This window comes from Panthera leo, chromosome D3 (genome assembly GCF_018350215.1).
Source record: "Panthera leo isolate Ple1 chromosome D3, P.leo_Ple1_pat1.1, whole genome shotgun sequence".
In the NCBI taxonomy this organism is placed as follows: domain Eukaryota; kingdom Metazoa; phylum Chordata; class Mammalia; order Carnivora; family Felidae; genus Panthera; species Panthera leo.
The window spans coordinates 28,225,193-28,250,603 of NC_056690.1; the positions used below are offsets into that span (position 1 = coordinate 28,225,193).

The 25,411-nt window shown below is 43.2% G+C and overlaps 1 long non-coding RNA gene across 1 annotated transcript in view; it reads right to left on the bottom strand.

Moving 5' to 3' along the window:
- LOC122204062 overlaps window positions 1–25,411 on the bottom strand; it is a 57,835-nt gene that overhangs the window by 2,568 nt on the left and 29,856 nt on the right. The window contains exon 3 of the long non-coding RNA XR_006195460.1: window positions 546–989. This is a non-coding gene — a long non-coding RNA (uncharacterized LOC122204062). The remainder of the gene's footprint in view (window positions 1–545; window positions 990–25,411) is intronic.

Consider the following 25,411-nt stretch of genomic DNA (forward strand, 5'->3'; position numbering starts at 1 on the left):
TCCTAAGCCAGGAAACATGTAACTTGGCGTTTGATTTATTCCGTTCCCATCTTATCAGCACTTCCAAAGAAGTGAAAACGGAATTGGAGCGCTCACAGCCTCTGAGCGAAGACAGGCAAAAGATGAAAGTGCCCAGCACCCGCCGCAGCCTGCCAACCCGCTTCCTGTTAGGCCTGCCCCTGCCCAGTACTGGGACCAGGACGTGGCCAGCCCCTCAGGTCCCTGAGCGGAGTGTGGGGGTTGTGACTTTCACCCAGGGTCCTCATGGCCTCTCTCCAACTCACGTTAGGTCAGATGGAAGCCCCGCCAGAAAGATGCTGTCCCGTCCGCGCTGCGCTCCCGAGAGGCCTGTGACACACACACACTTTGCTAAGCCTGCACATCCAGGGGCTCTTGGTTAGAGGCCTCTTCGTGGCTCCCCCAGACCATGATGCTAGGCTCCTCTGGGCCACGTCCAGCCCAAGGCATGCCCTGTGTGTGCCCTGCACCCCAGGCACTGATTGGCATCTGGCTAGCCCTGAGTGACCCCACCCCCGGGCACTCACCCATGATCTTCCCAGCAGGAGAGAAGGGCTTCTTGCCCGGGTCCAGCGCGGCAGTGTGGTGGCCACATGCATACAAATCTTCCTCTGTTCCCTGCACGTCATGCCAACCAGCAGCAGAATGCGTGAATGGCCGTCAGGGCCGAGGGCGGAGAGGCCGGCAGCACGGGCTTGGACAGGGAGGATGAAGGGCCCCAGCAGAACCTTGGGGGACTGTTTGGTTGTTGTTGTTGTTGTTGTTGTTGTTAATAAGTGAACTTGCTTCGGAGTCTGGTATGGTAACATCTTTGCCCTAACATCTTGTGTGATGGGGATCTGCCCTGCACATCCCTGGGACCACTGGATTCTGAAACCCACACACCTGCAGCCCTAGGAGTTCAGTTCTGGGGAGAGGCCCCGCCCGAAACAAGCTGCTTGTCTAGGTGGAGTTTCCTAAACCCGATGAACCTGCAAGAAAACCAAGTGATGAGTAAGTATTTAGTTTTATTTCCACTGCTCTTTGCAACAACCTGCCATTTGTGATAAACATTTCAGAGAACAAGTTAAGCAGTGTTAGAGAAAACAGGAAAAATAAACTCCGAGTCTTTATATAAATATATATTCTACCAAAGCCTAAATTTAATCTATGAACTAGCACAAGACGAATGTAAAGGTCACCTGGAGTTCTCTGCGGCTACTCACACAGAAAATAATATCCCAATGTTGTACCAGTTGCTTCTATACAATACAAAACTTTGAACTGTTTATAAAATAATACAACAGACGCCCAATCACTCAAGAACATAGTTACTCTGCCCTTTGAAGCCTGCAGCTCAAGTATTACACAGGCAGGAAGTAGAAATCAGTGCTTTGATTTGTTTAAAATAAATTAAACACAAATGGCAACCATATTTCCTCTTATTCAGAGGAAGTTACAAAAGGTACAGAAGACCAAAAATACCAGGTGACTTTGAAATGAAGAGCCAGTCTCTTCATGTGAAAAAACAACAAAAAACAAAAAAAACCCCAAATACTCACCGTTAGCATATATTGGAAGACCTTGCATGCACAAATTTTAAAGCGTTATTGCTGTTCAAAATAATTCAGAAATCACTCTGGGTTTCTTTCAGTTTTAAGAGTAAGTCATTCAAATAAATGTGCCTCAACATTTTAGAATCGAGTCCTTTTTTTTTTTTTTTTTTTTTCCTTTGAAATCCAAACCTATACTGTGTTTCACTGCATTGGACCTAGCCACTTCCAAACCTATGCATGGAGGAAACCGTGAGAACTTGGTGCCAGAGGCAGAGTGCAGGAGGCGGAACACAGTGCCGGGGTTCAGTCTGAAAGCCAGCCCTCCAAGGACACTGGGGGGCATCCGTTTCTGAGCTGTAGGGAGGCAGGCAGCCCAGGGCAAGGGCCAGAAACCTGAGACCAGGGTTCATTGGCCCGTCCTGTACTCTGCCTGTGCAAGCAAGACAGATCCATCCATGCTCATTGTGGGCAGCACAGTGAGGGGGGCCCAGACCTGGCCTTGAACCTACCTGTACTGGGTGTGTGGCCTTGCGGGGTATCAAGAAAAGCAGGCACAAGGTGCAAATCCCCAGGGGCCTCCTGAATCATTACTTTCATTATCCTAAGCCAGAGCAGCAAAGCATGGTATGGAAGGGCATGGGCTCAAAGCCTAGCGTCACTGTGCAGAACGTGGCTTCAGTTCTCTCATCTGTAAAATGGGGATAATTGTACCCACTTCAGAGAGTTGTGAGGGCAAAGTGATTTAATATTTATGAAGCTTTTAGATAGCGTTTGGCACCTAGAAAGCCCTCCAGATGGTGGTGGGGGAAACCACCTGGCAGTTTGGTTCCTTCCGTGCAAAGCAGAAGGTGACAGTAGGCTGATGTGCAGCAGCCACTGTTTGTACATGTACAGGTTCACGTTGTTTACACGGTCCAGGCCTTGCTCACCTGTCTTCCTCTTCTTTATCTCTGGGGCACCTGCTTCTGCCTCTACTGCTCTCTGATCCTGCTTGTGCTTATGGGGAGTCCCGCCTTCACATATGTTCAGCATTAAATAAAGGCCTGTGTGTCTCTGCCTTGGATCCTTCATGGTCCAGTCACCGTCCCATTCCAGACTCAGAAGGCCATCCCTGGCATTCTCCTCCATCTTCCTACCAACTTGGGGTGGTTCTCGCCTTCCCCAAACTTCTACTTCCACCTCTAATTCAATGACTCCCCAAATTGTGTCTCTGCAGCCCAGAAGCCCTCCCTGAGTTTCAGACCATCTATCCTTCTGACTGACCTTTAGACGTCCTGCAAAAACTTTCAAGCCAAAACAATCCATTCTCCGCTGAACTGGTTTTATGTTTTGTCAAAAATCAATTGACCACACCTGTGTGGGGCTATTTCTGGACTCTGTATTCTGTTCCATTGATCTGTGTATCCATCCCCTCTGCCATGCCACCCCGTCTTGATGACTGTAGCTTTGAAGTCTTGAAATCAGATGGTGTGTGTCCTTGGAAAGCCCCATGCAAACCCATAGAAAGGGTTGTTCTTCTCTTCTGAAGTTGTCTTTTGGTGTGAATTTCAGAATTGGCTAGCCAGTGTTTACAAAAAAGGCAGCTAAGATTTTGATTGGGACTCAGTTTACTCTCTACATCCATTTGGGAGAACAGACCTCTTAAAATAATGACTACTCCAACCCATGAACACAATATATCACTCCATTTATTTAAGGAATTCTTTGATTTCTTTTCAGCAGTATTTGGCAGTTTTCAGCAAAAAGCTTTTGCACCTATTTTGTAGGTTTTATTCCTAGGTGTTTCATGTTTTCTGGCACTATTATAAATTGAAATGGTTTTTATTTATATTTATTTATTTATTTATTTATTTTGAGAGAGAGAGAGAAAAAGCACACAAGCAGGGTAGGGGCAGAGAGAGAGGGGAGAGAGAGAATCCCAAGTAGGCTCCACGGTGCAGAGCCCAATGTGGGGCTTGGACTCAAAAACTGTGAGATTGTGACCTGAGCTGAAATCAAGAGTCGGACACCTAACCAACTGAGCCACCCAGGCGCCCCTATAAATTGAAATGTTTTTAATTTCAACCTCTGATGATTCTTTGCTAGTACACAGCTAAGTTCACTTGTTAGTCTTAGCTTTTGCATAGATTTCATTGGGTTTTCCTCATAGAAAATCATGTCATCTGCAGATAAAAATGTTTTTATTTCTTCCTTTCCAATCTGTGTGCCTTTGATTTCTTTTTCTTGCCTTTGCCCTTGCTAGGACCTCCAGGACAATGGTGAATAGAAGCGGTGAGGTCAGACATCCTTGCCTTGTTTCTGATCTTGAGGAAGAGCATCCAGTCTTTTACCTTTAAGCATGGGGCCAGCTGCAGGTACTTGCTAGATGCTTTTTACCAGATTAAGGAAAATCTCTTTTAATCCTGGCTTGCTGAGTTTCTTTCTTTCTTTTTTTTTAAAATCACAAATGGGTGTTGAATTTTGTTAAAGGTTATTTCTAGATCTATTAAGATGATCATAAACTTTTCCTTTTTGAGTCTGTTGATACGAAGAATTCTGTTGATTGACTTTCAAATGTTGAACCAACCTTTTATTCCTGGGATAAACTCTACTGACCATGATGTATTATCCTTTTTATACATGGCTGAGTTAAGATTCGATAATATCTTGTTGAGGATTTCACATCCGTATTCATGACAGACCTTGATCTATAGTTTTCCTTTCTTCTGTGTCTCTTTAAGGCGGGCATTTAAGTCCTTTCCAGATTTTTTTTAAGTTAATTTATTTATTTTGAGACAGAGAGAGAGACAGAGAGAGAGCACAAGCAGGGGAGGGGCAGAGAGAGAGGGTGACAGAGGATCCGAAGATGGCTCTGTGCTGACAGCAGAGAACCCAATGCGGGGCTCGAACTCATGAACCCTGAGATCATGACCTGAGCCAAAGTCAGTCGCTTAACCAGCTAAGCCACCCAGGCACCCCACATCCCTTGCAGATTATTAGCTTGACCCTTTCAAGACTTGTTTTTAAGCTTTGTTGGGGAGGTTCAACATACACTCACTCTAGGGCTTGTTCATCCCACTACTAAAGTGGAACTCTTTGAGAGTCTCTACAGCATGCCAGCAGGTCCCTGAGAGCTGTCCGCTGAGGTTGAGCTCCTGGAATTGGCCTCCTTGCAGCTCCCTGGCATTTGCTCTTGGTCCATCTCCATGGCATCTCACATTGCACATGCACAGCTCAGTAACTCACGAATGCTCAAGGCACCCTGAGGATTTCTGGAGCTCCTTCCCTGCAGAATTCCCTTCTCTCCAGGACTCTGTCCCACAAACCACAGCTGAGTCCCTGCACTCCCAACTCCACTTCTCAAGGCAGCTAAGCTACCAGACACTGCTTGGGTCCTTGTTCCCCAGCTGTGGTCCACGCAGTAGCCCTGGACAGAAATCCACGGCAACATTAGCACTTACCTTTCTTTTTCTTTTCTAAGGGATCACAGCCTTGTGCTGCCTAGTGTTCAATGTCTGAAAATAGCTGATTTATGAATTTGTCCAGGTTTCCATTTGCTTAGGGCAGCAGAGTACATGTGGTACAGTTACCCCAACCTGTTGACCTGATTTGGTATGGCCAATACTAGGACAGTCCAGTCATGGACCTGTGCTTGACCAGCCTTATGGCGGGCACTGCCCTAGAGAGCCATGTGTCCAGCCCCGAGAGTGGCCCTCACTAAAAGGGTATGTCTTTCCAAAATGCTGCTTCGGGGGCACTCCTTGCTGGTGGCTCTCTCTAGAGGTCTGATACAACAGGGATGAAGGAGGATGACCTACTTAGAAAAGTTCCAAAGGATAAATTATGAAAAATGATTTGCATTATTCAAAATAGATGTCAGTAGAATCATGTCAGTCATTTGAATACAATTGAGTCTGGGGCTCATTTCAATTAGTTTTAAAAATTTTTTTAAATTGTGTTTGTTTTGAGAGGGAGAGACAGACAGAGTGTGATCAGGGAGCAGGCAGAGAGAGAGAGGGAGACACAGAATCTGAAGCAGGCTTCAGGTTCTGAGTTGTCAGCACAGAGCCTGATGTGGGTCTCGAACTCACAAATCGTGAGATCATGACCTGAGCTGAAGCCGGTTGCTTAACTGACTGAGCCACCCAGGCACCCCATCATTTAACAATTTAAATGTAAGCCTATATTTGTTACACACTGCATAAAACAATAAAATTCATGATCGTAGAAGATTGGGAAAAATTAAATGCCAGTTAGAGAAGAATGTCTAAATAAATGATGATATATTAACCCAAAAGATTGTCATACAGCTATTAAAAATAAGTAAAGATGGAAAAGATATTTATGAGCAAAGCTGAGCAGAAAGAACCTAAATTTCCCATGTACAGTGGTTACAACAATGTAAAATATGTGTCGGTAAGAGAAAAGACTAGAAGAAAGTCTGGAGAAATGAAGGCAGCTATTGTGCTGTGATGGTGGAAATATGAGTGACATGTCCTTTTTTCATTTTTTTTCAAACGCTGTGATAAATTTTAATAATTAAAAAGGTTTTAGAAAAACTACCTAACGCTCAGCCAGCAGTCCTATTCAAACTTAGCAAACAATAATAATAGGAAAGAGCCAGGAAGTGACCCACCAGCTCCCACGAGGGTGAGAGCCAAGCCCTTGTTGGCAGACTTCCTGTGTACCCGGCGGGCAAAGCCCGTGCTGCCCTGTGGACTCAGCAGCAGTCAGAACACACAGCAGATGCGTTAGGAGTGAAGAGGAACAAAAGTACCGGTCCGACTCTCCAAACACAACACGCATATTTTTGCCTTGTAAATGCCAATTTTTAAAAAGTGAACATTTATCCTGCTACAGAGTTGGAAGTTTACCATTTGAGGGCTTTCTATAATATATGAACAGCCTACAGATCTTCACTGTAGACAAGCCTGCAGGAATAGCAGTGACAATTGGGTGTCAGCACCACACAACACAGAGCACTCACTCTTGTTCAAGAGATCTTGAGAGAATATGCATATACTGTGACCACAGTCACCACATTGCTGAAAACAGTCCTGAGGCAAGCCACATATGTGAACCCCATGCTCAGGTCATGGTCAGGAGCGCCTGCAGCATCATGGGCTTGCTCTCACCATTAAGGTGATTCCATCAGGCTCTTTGCACGCACCTGGCACGCATGGGAAGCAATGTGCCTTGCTGCCTGCTGTGCTTTCAAAGCACTTGTGAAAAGAGAAGGGCAGGAGCCAGGACCACTCAGCCTCTTGAGCCTCCCCTTCCTGCTTCATGAGAGGAAGGGATGTGCTGCCACTCCCCTGTGCTATGTGTCCCCTTCCATGAAGTCCACACCTCCCGTCTGTTCATTGTGCACATCTCCAGGGGTTCGTCTGACTCAACCTCAGCTTCCGGCCCCTGGCCCACTGTGCTGCTTTTCTACTACAGTCTCCACGGAGCTCTAGGAGACCCAGGGAAGGGGCATAGATGGCAAAGTTTGCAGATTTCAGCCATAGTGATCTTCATTAGTAGTGACAACAGTGATGATACCAGCTAGCATTTATTATAGCATTCATGTTTATAGGCATTTACATACATTTACATACATTTGTGGTTTGTTTGTTTTTTTAAATTTTTGAATGTTTATCTTATTTTTGCCCCAGAGAGAGAGAGAGAGAGAGAGAGAGAAGGGGAGGGACAGAGAGAGAAGGGGACAGAGGATCCAAAGCAGGTTCCGTGCTGACAGTCCTATGCAGGGCTTGAACTCAAGAAATGTGAGATCATGACCTGAGCCAAAGTCGGACGCTTAACCGGCTAAGCCACCCAGGTGTTCCTACGTACATTTGTTCATTTAAATTTCTTAACCACACTAGAATGATAATATTAGCATTTCCTGCATTTTGGAATGGAGGAAAGCAAGGTGTAGAGAGCTTAAGTTGCTGAAATTGTGTTTCACCAGATCAGAGATTTTAGAGAGATTGGAACCCTCCTGCACAGTTGGTGGGAATGTAAAATGGTTCAAACTGCTGTGGAAAACAGTTTGGTGGTTCCTCATAAAGTCAAACACAGAATTTACCACATGGACAAGCAACCCCACTCCTAGGTATACATGCAAAAGAATTAAAAGTAAGGACTTGAAAAAATGCTTGTACCCCAATGTCCATAGCAGATTATTCATAATTACCAAAAGGTGGAAATAACCAATTGTCCATGGATTAACAAAATGTGGTCTACCCATACAATGGAATATTATTCTGCCACAAAAAGGAAGTTCTGACATGGAGGAACCTTGAAAACATGCTAAATGAAATAAGTTAGACACAAAAGGACAAATAATGTATGATTCCACTTGTATGAGGTTCCCAGAACAGCTGAATTCATTCCGGTTTAAAGATGGATAATGGATGGCAGGTGCAAAACTAAAGCAAAATGGGTGTCTGCAGTAATTTGGGTGAGAAATGAAGATTTGCTTGTAACTGGCTGACAAGATTGATTTGAGAGAGATTAGGAGACTGAAACTGGGCATGGTGGTTCTTGGATTTGGAAAATAGAAGGAGGAACCAAAAATGATCCCTAGGTTTCTGGTTTGGTCAACTGGACAGGTCACTGCTCTGCTCACTGGTTTAATTATCCAGGAAGCTCCCATTCATCGTTTTCCAGGAGTTATTAGCAGATAATGAGGAAGCAAGTAATGATTTTTAAAAATCATTTGAGGAATACTATACTACTCAGCAACCAAAGGAATCCATGTGGCAACATGGATAAATCTGAAGAATATTGTGTGAAAAAAAGGTGCCAGACAAGAAAAAGTATACATTGGATAACTCCATTTATGTGAAACTCTCGAAGAAGATAAATCTGATCCGCAGTGTCACAAATTTGATCAGTGTTTGCCTGGGGCTTGAATGTGGAAGCTGAGGGAGACTGGGGCCCAGGGAAGCTTTCCAGAGTGATGGGAATGTTGTATATTTTGATGGTGATGGTGGTTACATTGGCCACTAGCATTACAATTTACTTAAAACAAATGCATTTTATTGTATATAAATTGTACTTCAATAAATTTTGTCTTAAATTTTTTTTTTAAGAATTAGAACTTTAGGCAAATGTATTCTCTTCCTTTGGAGCAGGAATTGTCCTAGATAAGGTCATGGAATTGAACTAGTAACAAATCTTTGCAGTCACATGGATTTCTACTTCTTGAACGTATTACTTAATGAATCTAAGGTTTAAAAAAACATATATATGTGGTTCCGAATCTGTGAGCTTTTCTTTACATCCCACTCACTGAAATAAGTTCAACTGTATTCTTGAAGCTAACAAAATTTAATTTCTTGGATAACTGTTGTTTTAGATTATACTGAGTGTCCATGACTGGGATTACTGCATTGTAGCAAGCAATGTAAGAGGACAGATGGAGCATCTTGCTTTGAGAGGCACACAGCCTCTGCTTATGTGAACACCCTTATATTTAACCCTTGTTTTCAAAAGAATTGGATTTTTGCTGTGACTTGGGTATGATTAGGAAAGTGTGGATAGGAGCGATATGGGGCTGACCAGGGCCACACCACCTGCCAGGACACACACTGCCCCTGGCTCCCAGGGCCGTGCACAGGAGGACACTCCTAGGAAGACTCCCCCTCATCACTCAGACTTGAAGTCTAGCACTGCACTACCCAGCACTTTGGTTTCCTTAGTACTGTTTCCAAGTCATTTGGCAGTCCCAGACTGAATGGCACATTTTTTAGTGTCATCAATTGTAAATCAGAAGTTCTGGGTTCTGTTAGGAAACAGATGCCCATGATGAAAAATTCAAGTGTCTCTCCCTCTCCGCCTATCCCCCATTACCAGGGGAACTTTTACAAGCAGATTGTGTACACTGATTGACATGGACAAGCATATGGGTAAATAGATCCTTTGAAAAATGGTAGCAATCTTTATGTACTGTTCTGGGTTTCCATTCTTTTTTCTGATATAAACTGTAGTTATTTTAGAAAATCCAGAGTAGAGGGGCACCTGGGTGGCTCAGTTGGTTAAGCATCAGACTCTTTGACTTCATCTCAGGTCATGATCTCACTGTCCTGAGATTGAGCACTGCATCAGGCTCGGCACTGGGTGTGGATCCTGCTTAAGGGTCTCTCTCTCCCTTTTCTACTTCCCCTCCCTTGCTCTCTCTCTCTCTGTTTCAAAAAAAAAAAAAAAAAGAAAAGAAAAAAGAAAAAGAAAATAAAAAAAGAAAATACAGAGTAACTATACTACTGTACATAAGTTGTTTTTTTTTTTTTACCTTGGTTGCATACAAGATTTTTGTGAATCAACTTTATTAAGGTATTGTCTATATACAATAGAGAGCACTTAGTTTAAGTGAGTTTCACGAGTTCTCACAAGTGTGTATACCTGTGTAAGTAACCATTGTCACAATCAAGACATAGAACACTTCCATGGCCCGAAAAGTTCCTTTGTGACTCTTCCTGGTCAATCCCCTCACCTCCCAAACCATGCCCCAGGGAACCACTGACCTGTTTCCTATCACTCCAGATTAGATTTGTCCTTTTTAGAGTTTTCTATAGATGAAACCATGCCATCTGTGGGTTGTTGTTTTTTTTACTTCTTTTATTCAACATAATGTCTGTGAGATTTATCCACTTGTGGCATCTTCAGTAGTTTCTCCTTTTTATTGCTAATAGTGTTCTGCTGCACCACTATACCACAATTGTTCATCACATGTTGATGGACATTTAAGTTGTTTCCAGGGTTTTTTAAAAAAAATTTTAATGTTCATTTATTTTTGAGAGGGAGAGAGAGACAGTGTGAGCAGGGGAGGGGCAGAGAGAGAGAGGGAGAGAGAATCCAAAGCAGGTTCCAGGCTCTGAGCTGTTAGCACAGAGCCGGATAGGGGGCTTGAATCCAAGAACCATAAGATCATGACCTGAGTCACAGTTGGATGCTTAACTAAGCCACCCAGGCACCCCAGTTTTTGACTATTATTAAATAAAGCTGCTGTGTGAGTCTTTGCAAGGACAGATGTTTTCTGTTATGTATTACATAGCAAGGAATTGCTGAGTTGTAAATAGGACATAAATGTTTAAGAGTGAAGAAAACTGCCCAACTTTTTCAAGCATACCATTTTCTTTTTTTTTTTAATGTTTATTTGTTTATTTATTGAGAGAGGGAGCTCAAGCAGCAGAGGGGCAGAGAGAGAGAGAGAGAGAGAAACCCCAGGCAGACTCCATGCTGACAGCACAGAGACCGAAGTGGGGCTCCATCCCACAAACCCATGAGATCATGACCTGAGCTGAAACCAAGAGCCGGAAACTCAACGGTCGGAGCCACCCAAGAACCTCACCAATCATATCATTTTTCATTCTCAACAGTAACGTATATCTCCTTGGCAAAACTTGACATGGTTGATCTTTTAAATTTTAGCAATTCGAATGGATGTCTCATGCTATCTCACTACGGTTTCAATTTGTATTTCCTTTATAACTAGAGATATTAAACATCTTTTCATGTGCTCATTGGCCACTGGTATATCTTCTGTAAAACACCTGCTCAAATCTTTTGCTTAATGCATAAGGAAGTTTTGCTTTTTTCTGATTTTTGAGTTATACATTCTTCATGGATTCTGCATAAAAGTCCTTTGTCAAATGTACAGTTTTTGGCTCATCTTTTCCTTTTCTTAAGGGTGCTTTTAAAATAAGTTTTTAATTTTGATAAATTTCAATTAATCAACTTTTTTTCTTGTATGATTTATGCTTTTTCATGTTCTAAGAAATCTGCCAAGGTGGCAAATATTTTCTTCTGTGTTTTCTTCTTCAAGTTTTATAATGTTAGCTTTTATATTTAGCTTTATGATCTATTTCAGGTTAATTTTTGCATACTTTATCAGATAGGGATCAAGATTCATTTCTTCCCATGTTGATATCCAACAGTCCCAGCATCAACTGTTGAAGAAAAAACTGTCCTTTCCTCCACTGAATTCCCTTGGCAACTTTGTCAAAATCAATTGACTATGTATCTGTGAGTTTATTTCTGTTTCATTGATCTATATGTCTACCTTAATGCCAGTACCACACTGTCTTGATGATTATAACTTTGTGTGAGTTTTGAAATAAGATAGTGTAGGGGTTCCTGGGTGGCTCAGTCGGTTGAGCGTCTGACTTCAGCTCAGGTCATGATCTCGCAGCTCGTGAGTTCTAGCCCCGTGTCGGGCTCTCTGCTGACAGCTCAGAGCCTGGAGCCTGTTTCAGATTCTGTGTCTCCCTCTCTCTCTGTCCCAACCCACTCTCATTCTGTCTCTGTCTCTCTCAAAAATAAACATTAAAAAAATTTTTTTAAATAAGATAGTGTAGATTTTCCAATTTTGTTTTTAATTTTCAAAAGTGTTCTGATTAAAAAAAAAAAACTTGGCTTCAGCCCTTTGCATTTCCACACACTTTTTTTTTTTTTTCTCCACACACTTTTTAGAACAAACTTGCCATTTTTTACATAAAAGCTTCTGGGATTTTTATTTGGGATTGTATTTAATCTATAGATTAATATGGGGGGAATTGAAAACTTAACAATATTAAATTTTCTGATTCATGAATTTGGTATATCTTTTCACTTATTTAAGTATTTTTAAATTTATCTCAGCGGTATTTTGTAATTTTTAGTGTACCTCTTTTGCATATAGTTTGTTATATTTCCCCTTTAGTATGTTGTGTTTTTGATGGTATTGTAAATGGTATTTTTAAACTTTTAACTTCCAATTGCTTATATCCAGCATTTGAAGAAACAACTGATTCTTGAATATTAACTTTGTGTCCTATGATTAGCTTATTAATTCTTAATAGCTTATTAATTCTAGATTTTTGATAGAGTCCTTGGAGTTTTCATGGTACATGGTCATGTCCTAATTAAGATGGACATGGTGTCTATCAATAAAGATAGTTTTACTTCCTTCCAGTTTGTATACTTTTCTTTTTCTTGCCTTAGTCCACTGGCTAGCATTGCCACTAGAATGTTGAATAAAAACAGCAAGAACATTCCTGTCTTGTTACTGACTGGAGGAGGAAGTGTTCATTTTGTCCTATAATATTAGCTCTATGTTTTTAGTATTTGCTCTCTACAAGGTTATGGAAACTCTCTTCCCTCCTTAATTTGCTGCACATTTTTTGTTGTTGTTTTGATTTGGTTTGATTTAATCATGAGCAGGTGTTGAATTCTGTCAATGCTTTTTTTTTTTTTGCAACTGTTGAGATGATCATGTTTTCTTAAATTATTATTCTGTTAATATAGTAAATTACATTGATTTTTTAAATGTTAAATCAATCTTGAGGTGCCTAGGTGGCACAGTTGGTTAACCTTCTGACTCTTGATTTCAGTTCAGTTCATGATCTCATGGTTTGTTAACTCAAGCCTTGCATTGGGCTCTGTGCTGACAGCATGGAGCCTGCTTGGGATTCTCTCTCTTTTTCTCTCTCTCTCTCTGCCCCTCCCCCACTTGTGCTCTTGCTCTCTCTGTCTCTCTCTCTCTCAAAAATAAAATAAACCAAAAAAATCAATCTTGCATTACTGGGATAAACTCCACTTGTCCATGGTTAATAGTCTTTTTTTATGTGTTGCTGGATTCAATTGGCAAATATTTTGAAAGAGTTTTAATGTCTATTTACATATGAGATACTGGCCTGTAGATTTCTCCTAATTTTCCCCAGGTTTAGGTATTAGGGTGGTGCTGGCTTCACAGCATGAGCTGGGAAGTACTCTCTCCTCTTTTGTTCTCTCAGAGATATTGTGTAAAATTGGCACTATTTCTTCCATAAATGTTGGGTAAAGTTAATCCTTGGAGTCACATGGGCTTGGAGTTTTCCTTGTGGGAAGGTTTTCAAATATAAATTTAATATCTTTAGTTCATGTAGGGCTACTCAGATTTTCTCTTTCCTCTTGAGTCCATTTTGGTAATTTGAGTATTTAAGTAGTTTGTTTTATCCAAGTTTTTGGATTTACTAGCATAAAGTTGTTTATAATTTTCTCCTATTTACCTTTTAATGTTTGTGGAATCATTTCCTGCCTTATTGCCTATACTGGTAACTTAGGTCTCTCTCTTTTTTTCTTAATCAGTCTAACTAGAGGTTTATCAGTTGTATTGCTCTTTTAAAGAACCAGCCATTGGGGCACCTGGGTGGCTAAGTTGGTTGAGCCTCCAACTTCAGCTCAGGTCATGATCTCATGGTTCATGGGTTCAAGCCCTGCTTCAGGCTCTGTGCTGATAGCTCAGAGCCTGGAGCCTTCTTTGGATTCTGTGACTCCCTCTCTTTCTGCTCCTCCCCCATTCATGCTCTATCTCTGGCTCTCAAAAATAAACAACAATTTTCTTTTTTTAATTTAAAGAAACAGCCATTGATTTCACTGGTTTTTAGCTACTGCTTTTCCGTTTTATTTTATTGATTTTGGTTCTTTAATATTTTCTTCTATTTGGGGTTTAATTTTTTTTCTTCTTAAATGTGAGGCTTAGATCATGGTTTATAAGGCTTTTCTTTCTTCCCAATACAAAAATTTAAAGTTATAAATTTCCCTCTAAATACTGCCTTAACTGCATCCCACAAATTTTATTACTATTTTTTTTTAATCATCATTCAATTCAAAATATCTTCTAATTTTCTTTGTGACTTCTTTAACTTTGGGGTTATTTGAAAAATGTATTAATTTCCAGATATTTAGGAGTTTTTTCCAGATGTCCTTCTGTTATTGATTTCTAATTTTTGTTGTGGTCAGAGATCATACTATGTCAATAAAGTCACACTGATAAGGTTGCTCGTGTATTTTGTATCCTTATACTGATTTTCTGTCTACTTGTTCTATCATTTACTGAAAGGTGTTGAAATGTCTAACCACAAGTGTGTATTATCTACTTATTTTAATTTGGTCACTGTTTGCTTCATATATTTTGAATCTCTGTATTGGGTGTATATATATTTAGAATAATTATGTTTTCTTGGTAAGCGTTGATCTCTTATCAATATGAAAAATCCCCATCCCTATTCCCCCTGTCCCTGGCAACCACCATTCTACTTTCTGTCTCTATGAATTTGACTGCTCTAGGATCCGCATATAAGTGGAATCATAAAGCATTTATCATTTTGTGTCTGGTTTAGTTCATTTAGCATAATGCATTCAAGTTTCATCCATGTTGTAGCATGTGTCAGAATTTCCTTCCTTTTTTTATGGCTAAATTCCATTGTATGTATATACCATATTTTGTTCATCCATTCATCTGCTGATGGATATTTGGGTTATTTCCACCTTTTGGCTATTGTACATCATGCTTTCAACTCTTTTCAGTACCTAAGAGTGGAATGGCTGAGTCATATGGTAATCCTATGTCTAACTTTTCAAGGAACTGCCAAACTTCCAATTTCTCCACATCCTCTGAACACTTGTTATTTTTTCATGTTTATTTATATATTTTTGAGAGAGAGGGAGAGAGCAGGAGAGGGGCAGAGAGAGAGGGAAACAGAGAATCCCAAGCAGGCTCTGCACTGCCAGCACAGAGCTTGACAAGGGGCTCAAACCCAGAAACTGTGAGATCATGACCCAAGCTGAAATCAAGAGTTGGTCACCCAACCAACTGAGCCACCCAGGCACCCCTTGACAGTAGCCATTCTAAGGGGTGTGAGGTGATATCTCATCATAGTTTTGATTTGCATTTCCCTAGTGACTAGTGATGTTGAGCATTTTCCATGTGCTTAGTGGCCACTTGTATGTCTTCTTTGGAGGAATGCCTATTCAAGTACTTTGTCTATTTTTCAATTAGGCTGTTTGGTTTTTTGTTGTTGAGCAACATTCTTTTTTTTTTTTTAATGTTTATTTATTTTTGAGACAGAGAGAGAGCATGAATGGGGGAGGGTCAGAGAGAGAGGGAGACACAGAATCTGAAGCAGGCTCCAGGCTCTGAGCTGTCAGCACAGAGCCCGACACGGGGCTCGAACCCACAGACTCTGAGATCATGACCTGAGCCGAAGTCGGACACTTAACCGACTGAGCCACCCGGGGGCCCCCACATTTGGTTTTTTAAAAATACATTTTAGGGGCATCTGGGTGGCTCGGTTGGTTAAATGTCTGACTCTTGATTTCGACTTGGGTTCGTTAGTTTGAGCCCTGCATCTGGCTCTGCACTGTCAGCATGGAACCTGCTTGGGATTCTCTTTCTCCCTCTATCTCTGCTCTTCCCCCACTTGTTCTCTCTCTCTCAAAATAAATAAATAAACATTTTTTAAAAACCCACATTTTATCTTGATTTGTTTTGCCAACTGAGAGATGTTTTATTTTCAGCATCAGAAGCTCAAAATAATAAAAAAATTAATATCATATTCAAGGCCACATTTTTTCTCCCATAATTTTTAACAATTATTGACATTCCACTGAAGTGACTCAATGTGTATAAATATGAGATTTACATTTCCCTCCATCATTCATATAAGAATACACATTTAGCAATGTGGCAGAAGACCTAAAAGCTAAAAAGACCTAAAAGACCTGTTTGTATATAAACTAAAAACAAAATCTGTTTCTTCCTATCCCACTGGAACATTAGCATTCCTCATATTACTGATACTCATGATTTTGACCACAATTTCTAATAAATATGTGGCACCAACTCTGAGAGTAAGTGAATGGTTATCAGATCAACATACCACTCTTCCTCTCTGTTTCAAAACCATGACAGGAAATGGAAAAAAGGAAAACCCCTCAGAGTTTTTGAGCTGGTGACGGTGTCCCTGACCAGCACAGGAAGGAAATGACCATGGAGACACCTGTGCAGTGGCTAGAGCCAGGCTTGACCCTTCTGGATGTCATGCAAATAGCACACACACCCACTCAGGGCAGGTAACACAGTATGCTGGGCACCATCCCACTGGGTCAGCAGAACATGGGAATTAGCAGTTCATCTCTCCCTCAGACTTTCTTTCTAGAAGCCTCATTTTGAATACAAACTGAAATACTTAAGGATGGCATATCTGTGGTTTGCTTCTAATTAATCCAGGAGTGGGGACAGGGGGCTGGATGAAACAGGATGGGTGTGAATTGGGACTTGTTAGGGCTGGGGCAGGATCATGGGAGGTCACTGTGCTATTCTGTTTGTGCATATATTTGTATTTTTCTATAACAAAGTTGTTTTTAAAAAGGAAGTTTCCTCCTTTTTTTCCTCCTTGGCACTTTCTAAATATCCACATGTTAATCATGCTCTCTAAGCAAAAACTAAAGAGTGATCATCTCAGCAGAAATGACTCGACCCTAATCAGCCAGAAGTCTTACAAATGGGGGTGCCTGGGTGGCTCAGTTGGTTAAGTGTCCGACTTCAGCTCAGGTCATGATCTCAGTTTGTGGGTTTGAGCCCAAAGTCGGGCTCTATGCTGACAGCTTGGAGGCTGGAGCCCGCTTCAGATCCTGTGTCTCCCTTTCTCTCTGCCCCCTCCCCTGCTCACGCTGTCGCTTTCTCAAAAATAAACAAACGTGGGGCGCCTGGGTGGCACAGTCGGTTAAGCGTCCGACTTCAGCCAGGTCACGATCTCGCGGTCCGTGAGTTCGAGCCCCGCGTCAGGCTCTGGGCTGATGGCTCGGAGCCTGGAGCCTGTTTCCGATTCTGTGTCTCCCTCTCTCTCTGCCCCTCCCCCGTTCATGCTCTGTCTCTCTCTGTCCCAAAAATAAATAAAAAACGTTGAAAAAAAAATTAAAAAAAATAAAATAAAATAAACAAACGTTTTAAAAAGAAGTCTTACAAATGAACTCTATACATTTGTTCACTCCATGTATATTTATTGGGAAACTACACTGTACCAGGTCCCCTTCTGTCACTGAGGAGCAGCAGGGAGCAGATGTCCTATGGAGGGGCATGAGGGACACAAAATGTGGGCAGAGTGGAAAGCAGAGCCAAGTAAGGGTGGTCCTCAAGGGCTGGGGGTTCTGGGAAGCCACAGTGTGGCAAGGCCAAGCTGGGTTGGGTGGGTGGGCCTGCAGGTCTGGAGAGACTGTGGTTTGTATTCAGGAGACGTGGACACCTGCCTTTACATAGGCCTGACTAATCACTAACCACATCCTAACCACAGCTCACCATTTTACCAAGGGATAAAGAGGGACTCCACCCAACTGGGATGTTGGAGCCCCAGGGAGAAGACAGGAAGAACCCAGCTCTGGCCCTCTCCACAGCCTGGCAGCCAACAGGTGCCAAACAATTGGCCCAAGGAAGGCTGTGACATAGGTTATGCCCAGGGTACAGAGCTAGGCACTGCAGTAGCGGGAGGAGAGCACTTGGCCTCCAGTCCCCTGCACAGACAGGCTCATACCCTCTGAGAGGCAGAGGCTGACTTCCTTTCTCCTGGACTCCATAATGTCAGAACTGCCAAGTGCATGAAGGAGCCAAACAGTCCTCATGAGGACAGAAACCCAAGGCCCAGTAGGACAAGGGACTCTTCCATTGTGGCCCTGACTTTCCATATTCACACTAGAGCTGTTCACTTCTTCTTCCAGCAGATACTTACTGGGTGCCTACTCACCACCAGGTCTTCCAGCAGATACTTACTGGGTGCCTACTCACCACCAGCAGATACTGGGTGCCTACTCACCAGAGAAAGCAGACTCTGAGCAGCCCTGGGAGAAGTGAGTTGGGGACAGAGCCTACTCTAGACAGCAGGGACAGTCTGCTGCAGGGAAGGCTCTACAGCATGTCCCGAATCTTAAGGGACCAAGAACAGAGTTGTCAAGATTCTTCAGAGGAGAGCAAGCAGGACCTAGTGACAACAGACAGACACAGGGTGCTGGGGGTGACAGAGAAGAAGGGGAGCTTCTCAGACTGCCGTTAGGTTGGGTTGGGTGCATCCTTAGACTAGAGCTGTTAATATCCATATCACATAAAGAACTGTTATAGCTCAGTAGAAAAAGGAAAGTAACCCTAAAGAAAAATGGGCAGAGGCGCCTGGGTGGCTCAGTCGGCTGGGCTGGGTGGCTGACTTCGGCTCAGGTCATGATCTCGCAGCTCGTGAGTTCGAGCCCCACATCAGGCTCTGTGCTGACAGCTCAGAGCCTGGAGTCTGCTTCGGATTCTGTGTCTCCCTTGCTCTCTGCCCTTCCCCCGCTCATGCTCTGTCTCTCTCTTTCAAAAATAAACATTAAAGATTTTTTTAAAAAAGAAAAATGGGCAAAAGATACAATTTTCTCATGAAAACTGGCTACAGCCAGTGGACATTTTAAAGGATACTTACATTTGCAAGTAATAGATGCAATGTAAATTAAAGTGTCGCTAAAATAAGACTTTTCACCCAACAGACTATGAAAAACTCAGAAAGGTAAAGTCCAGGACTGGTTAAAGGGAAATGGGCCTTCTGGAGCAACTGGGCAATGTCTGTTAAAACTCTGAAGTGTGCACGCACTTTGACCCAGTGATTCCACCTGGAAGACTCCAGCCTGCCAAAATACTCACAAATGCCCACAAATGAAAACATGCCCTCAAGGGCCCCCACTACAGTGCTACTGTTTAAATTTTTTTAATGTTTTATTTATTTTTGACAGAGAGAGAGACAGAGCATGAACAGGGGAGGGGCAGAGAGAGGGAGACAGAATCCGAAGCAGGCTCCAAGCTCCAAGCTGTCAGCACAGAGCCCGACGCGGGGCTCAAACTCTCGAACCGCGAGATCATGACCTGACCCGAAGTTGGACGCTCAACTGACTGAGCCACCCAGGCACCCCAACACTACTTTTTAAGAGCAGGAATGGGGCGCCTGGGTGGCGCAGTCGGTTAAGCGTCCGACTTCAGCCAGGTCACGATCTCGCGGTCCGTGAGTTCGAGCCCCGCGTCAGGCTCTGGGTTGATGGCTCGGAGCCTGGAGCCTGTTTCCGATTCTGTGTCTCCCTCTCTCTCTGCCCCTCCCCCGTTCATGCTCTGTCTCTCTCTGTCCCAAAAATAAATAAAAAACGTTGAAAAAAAAATTAAAAAAAAAAAAAAGAGCAGGAAATCTGTAGACAGCCTAGGCATCCTGTAACAGAGGAAAAATTAAATAAATAGCGATGCATCCGTATAACAAGATACCATACAAGCATGGAAGAAAAAGTTGAAGGAATATGTCAACGGCGATGCCCTCCGGAAGACAGGATTGTAGGAGGAGACTTTATAATACAGAGACATCAGGAAAAAAATTTTCAAAGCAAACAAGTTGCTGAGTTGGTGGTGTGGGTAAATGCTGAGTAAAATTTAGGTAAAATGGAAAACCATGTGTGCGTGCACATATGTACATATGCAGAACAGTACTGGGTCTGTAAGGGTATGTGTCTGGATGCACGTGCCATGGCTTAACATCTTTATGACAAGCATGCTCACGCATAACCTGTTTGATTCAATTTAATTTATTGTTTTTATTTTTACGTTTACTTATTTTGAGAGAGAGAGAGAGTGAGTGACAGAGAGCAAGCAGGGGAGAGAGAGACAGAGAAAGAGAGAGAGAGAGAGAGAGAGAGAGAGAGAGAGAGAATCCCAAGCAGGCTCCTCCACACAGAGCCCAATGTGGGGCTTGAACTCACGAACCGTGAGATCATGACTGGAGCCAAAACCAAGTCAGATGCTTAACCGACCGAACTACCCAAAGGTCCCATAACTTGTTTAATTTTAAAAAGGAAACTACCCAAGGTGGGCTGGAGCTGGCCACCGTTGTCCTATCCTAGTTTCTCACGGAGGGTGCCTCTTTCCAAGCAGCTCTGATTCCCAGCACCATGCGCATGTGAGGAGTCACCGGCTTCTTCCCTCTGCCCACATCTCAGCCCTGAGCTCCAACCCCATGTGACCAACTGACTCAGCATTATCTCCCTCCACCTCTACCAGACCAAACACAGGGCTTCTCCTCCACATCAGGCCCTCCCTTCTGGTGCCCATCTCAGCACATGGCGGACCATCACCGTCACGCTGACCCTCCCTCTCCCTGACCCACATCCACATGGTCAGCAGCTTAGATTCTAGCTGTTAGACACACCTTTGTCCCCACCTCCACGCCAGACAGCCTCAGTGTCTCACCTATATGACAACTCCTGCCCCCCACTCACCCTCCACGCTGTAGCCAAAATGGTGCCTGGGAAGGGGAGGTGGATCCATAGCTACTTCCTGCTTCAGCTGCTTACTAGCTGTCCATTGCTCCTAGGACCAAGGGAAATTCTATAACAAGGCCTGGCAACATGCCCAGCCCACCTCCGAGCCACAATCCCTTCCCTCAGGACTCTATCACCCTGACCTGCTTCAGGTCCCTGGCACTACACAAGCCCGTCTCACCTTCTAGAACTCTCTTCTCCCTTTCTCCTTGGCATCCAGTTAGTCACGCTTCAGACTTCAACTGGGTAAATCCTTCTGTGAAGGAAGCCTTCCTCCCCCTAGCAGTTTCTACTATTCAAAGTTTTCCTAATACCTCATCTCTGTGCTTCAAAGAATGCCTCTCTGATATTCAGTATTTGTGTGATGTGAGATTCATGTCTGTCCCCCATCGCTCTGAGCACCGTGAAAGTAGAGAATTGTCACTGCACCCAAACACCCAGCACAGCATTTGCAGCAGAGCCGGGGTGCAGTGAGAATTGCACGGACCAAACATTTACACAAATGTTTAAATACCGCACATATTTTTAAACATACACGAAGAGTATGATGAATCCCTGTGTGGTCACTATCCGGCTTCGCTAACTATCAACATGCTGCCATTTCTCTCTCCACCCGCCACGCCTTTTTGCTTCTTTGTTCTTTTGCTTGTTCTACTCGCAAAAACTTCACTATGTACACAGTGACACTTTTACACACACACACACACACACACACACACGCATGGACAGGAGGAGCTTTGTGTATCTGCTCGGAACACACACCGTGAGCAGCCATCACGCAGCACACGGGGAGTGCCACATAGGGCCATCTGCTTCCCACATACTCGGTTTCTCAAGAAGCCAAGACTGGACCCCTCAGAAGAGCTGCCTCGTACCTCAGGTGGAAAAGTTATTTGGCTGTAAGCCGAGTATCTCCCAGTGCGCTGCCACACCCTTCCCGATCAGAACAAACACAAAGAGACGCGTCCCATCAAGTCACCTACTTGGCTGAACTGTGCACCTGGTCACCCTCTGAGAAGCTTCCTTCGTGGGTATTTTTCTCCCCTACACAAAGCATGCCTACGAAGTAAACGGAGAATGACAAAAACAGGAAAGCCCAATTTTGCAGAGACTGAGGAGCCAAGGCCTGCCTGATAACGGGGCCCAAACTCGTAACTTGGATCCCAAAGAAAACAAACGATGCCATGGTTTCTGTGTCCACTTCCAAACTAAGAAATACACTGCAGGGAATAAATCACAGTTTCACAGATAGGAACTGCTAGCACTTACCGATCATATAATGAATAGGGACAAATGTGTTTATCCTTAACAGTCACAAATAATTTCACAGCTGTTAGTTTTGGCAGCCACCGCTTTGGAGGCAGTATGGGCTCGTGACACACATCTCCGTCACCGGCTCAGGCAAAAATCCCATATGCCAAAGGTATGTAATTGTCCGGAGGAAAAAGAGGCTTACGTAATAAGATTTTTAATACTTAAGAGTGCCTGGGTGGCTCAGTTGGTCAAGTGTCAGACTTCAGTTCATGTCACACCTCACGGTTTGTGAGTTCAAGCCCTCCATTGGGCTTGCTGCTGAGTGCTGAGCCCGCTTCGGATACTCTGTCTCCCGCATGCGCGCACTCTCTGTTTCTCAAAAATAAATAAACATTAAATTAAAAAAAAAAAAAAAGATTTTTAATAGTCAACACTTAAAAGCACATGAAAGTATTTTTTTAAGACCAATAGTAAATTCAGAGATGTGTGAGGATCAATGCTTTATCCATTTACCAATCCAGATCACATGGCCGCTTCCCACTGACCCTGTCAGGACACTAGGCACAACACTGCAGACAAGCCCAGGTTGTCTGTGCTTCTCCTGTGGCCCCCACCGAACCAGCTTACCTCCAGCCCTTCTTCTCTAAATGCTGCCCTGCCCCCCACCCTCCAGCCCCCCAGCCACCAGTAGGCTCCATCTCTACCACCATTATTTATACCTGAGAGTCTGGAAGGCCAGACACTGGCAAGTGACGCTATGTGGTCAGAGAGGTGGCCCTCAGCCTTCCCAGATTAAGCCAGTAGCTGAGAAACTCAGAGGTGTTTGAGTCATTGGATCTTATTTTTCGGGGGGTGGGGTGGGGGGAGGCATTTCAGAAAATTATCTTCTACACACATGCCAAATCTTTCCGAGTTTTCAAACTAACACCATTCGCTGAACCGACCGCACTGCTGCCCACCTTGGGATGCCGGCTCAGATGTTTCCCCGCTGAGGGCAGAGGCCAACGCTCCTTACTGCCTCGGCTTCCGCAAACCCAAGGCTGCACAATTTGTGTGTGCCCTCAAATCCTCCAGCAAATTCCCATTTCAGTTCAGTCGAGGAGAAAACCTGCCCCTTATTTAACTTGAACAACAAAGAAGGATAAGAAGGTGTACCGAGATCTTGTAAACAACAAAAACAAAACAGTTTTGGCTGCTGAATGATTGCTGTTCCTGGTTAAGATCTCAAAGACAAATCCTATCGGGGGTGATGTGCCTAGTGGTCAGGGGCTGAGGTTCTGGGCCTAATATCCTGAGTTCAATTGCTGGTTCTGCCTCTCACTGACTAAGCGACTTGGACCAGTTACTCTACCTCGCTTCTACCTCACTCCATTACTCCCCCTCACTCCAACCTTCCTCCCCCTCGCTCCCACCTCACTCCATCTCAATCCAAATTTACTTCACTCCAACTTTATTCCACCTCACTCCACCCCATTCCAATCTTACTCCAACTTTACTATCAGTAAAAATAGTGATAATGATCACACCTAACTCGTGAGGTGTTGCAAAGATTAAATAAGAAAATGCACATGAAGTACCTATGGACGCATAACCCCTGAACAACACCGGTTTGACCTGCATATGTCCACTTAGACATGGATTTTTCTTGATAAATACCAAAGTGTAAATGTATTTTCTCTTCCTTACGATTTTTTTTTTCCTCCAGCTTACTTTCTTGCAAGAATACCATCTACAATACATATAACACACAAAATAATTAACTAAGTGTTCATGTTGTCAGTAAGACTTCTGGTCGACAGTAGGGCTATTCATAATTAAGTTTTGGGAGAGACTTAAGTTACATATAGATTTTTGACTGTGGGGAGTTTGGTGTCCCTACCCCCATGTTGCTCAAGGATCAACTGTACTATGTTTATGAAGCATGCAATAAATATTAACCACTATTTTTATTAGTCTTTGAAGATTTGAAATTCAGTTAAAAATTATGAATAAAACTCAAACTTTATTGATAAATTAATATATGATAAATTATATTTATAAATTTATAATAATTTATAAATTTAAAATAAATTTATAAATAAAATATATAAATCATTATTGCTACTTCATTTTATTTTAAAATGTTTATTTATTTATTTTTGAGAGAGAGAGAGAGAGAGAGAGAGAGAGGGAATCCCAACCAGGCTCTGTGCTGTCAGCACAGAGCCTGATGTGGAGCTCCATCTCGTGAACAGTAAGATCATGCCCTTGAACCAAAATCAAGAGTTGGATGCTTAACCTCACTGACTGAGCCACCCAGGTGCCCCAAGCTACTTCATTTTAAACAAAACATTAATTTGTTATTTACATTCATCTGAGCAGAGCTTTGAAATACTTCTGGGACACAGATCAGATAGTCAAGAAAAAGAAAAAGTCCCTCAGATAACTGTGTCACCTCTGGCAAGGTACCTAATCTCTTCATGCCTTAATCTTCTCAACTATAAAACTATAAAACAGACCATTCAGGCATACACGAGTGCTCAGTTTCTTCCGCAGCCAGCTCACTGTCACCAGGCAGCCTCCATCTTGCCCTACAACTGGGAGAATCTTGTTCACTCAGTGCTCATCTGCCTCTTTTCTGGGAACTAATGGGGATGACAGCCAAATCTGCTTGTGCCCACCTCTAATTGTGCCCTCTTTTTTTTTTTTTTTAACTTAATCTGTATGTATTTCCTCTATATTTTACACTGCAGCAGTCCAGCTGTACCTTGGGAATTTAGAACACTGGAAAGTGCTCAGTAAATTTGTCAAATGAATCACCCCAACATCATGAAGTGAATACTGCCATCCCTACTTGGCATGTGAGGAGACAAGCTTATCAAGGTTAAGTGAACTGCCATTCTGCTTAGCCAGTAAACTGCCATTAGGTATCTCTACTCCTCCTCCTCAAGGCCCCATGCACCACCCCCCTCCAGCCTCCAGTTCCCACCCCACTACCCCCACACCAGTCTTCTTCGTGCATGCCCCACCATAGCCCAGCTTCAGCCTCCACTCTAACTTACCAACACCTCCTCCATGGAGAATAAAACTCAAGCTCTACCTCCCATCTCACACTCCAGAACTTAGTTCTACTAGTTGATCTAGTTTTATATTCCCACATCTGCATCTAGTGCTCTAAGCATATCACAAATGGCCTGGCCTTCCCACCCGTGCATCTACTGTGCCTCAGATGCCCACACTGCTTAGGAACTCCCGTTTCCCTGAAATGCAGGCCTCTCTCCTCCAGGAAGCCCTCCCTGCCCTCACCCCCACCTCAGTCTCAATAAAGACACCTGTAATGCTGTACACCACATGGATAAAGACATAACCATCTAGGTATGCATCCATTTTCTTTATTCAACTACAAACACCTAGAAGGCAGAGACTAGGTCTTTTCTGGTCTTGAATGTTGAATACCTGGCAAAAGGTCTGCACTTGGTAGAAACTCAAATGTATTAATGACTCATTCCCCCCTGGTTTTCCAGACCCTGGAGTCATCCTACAGT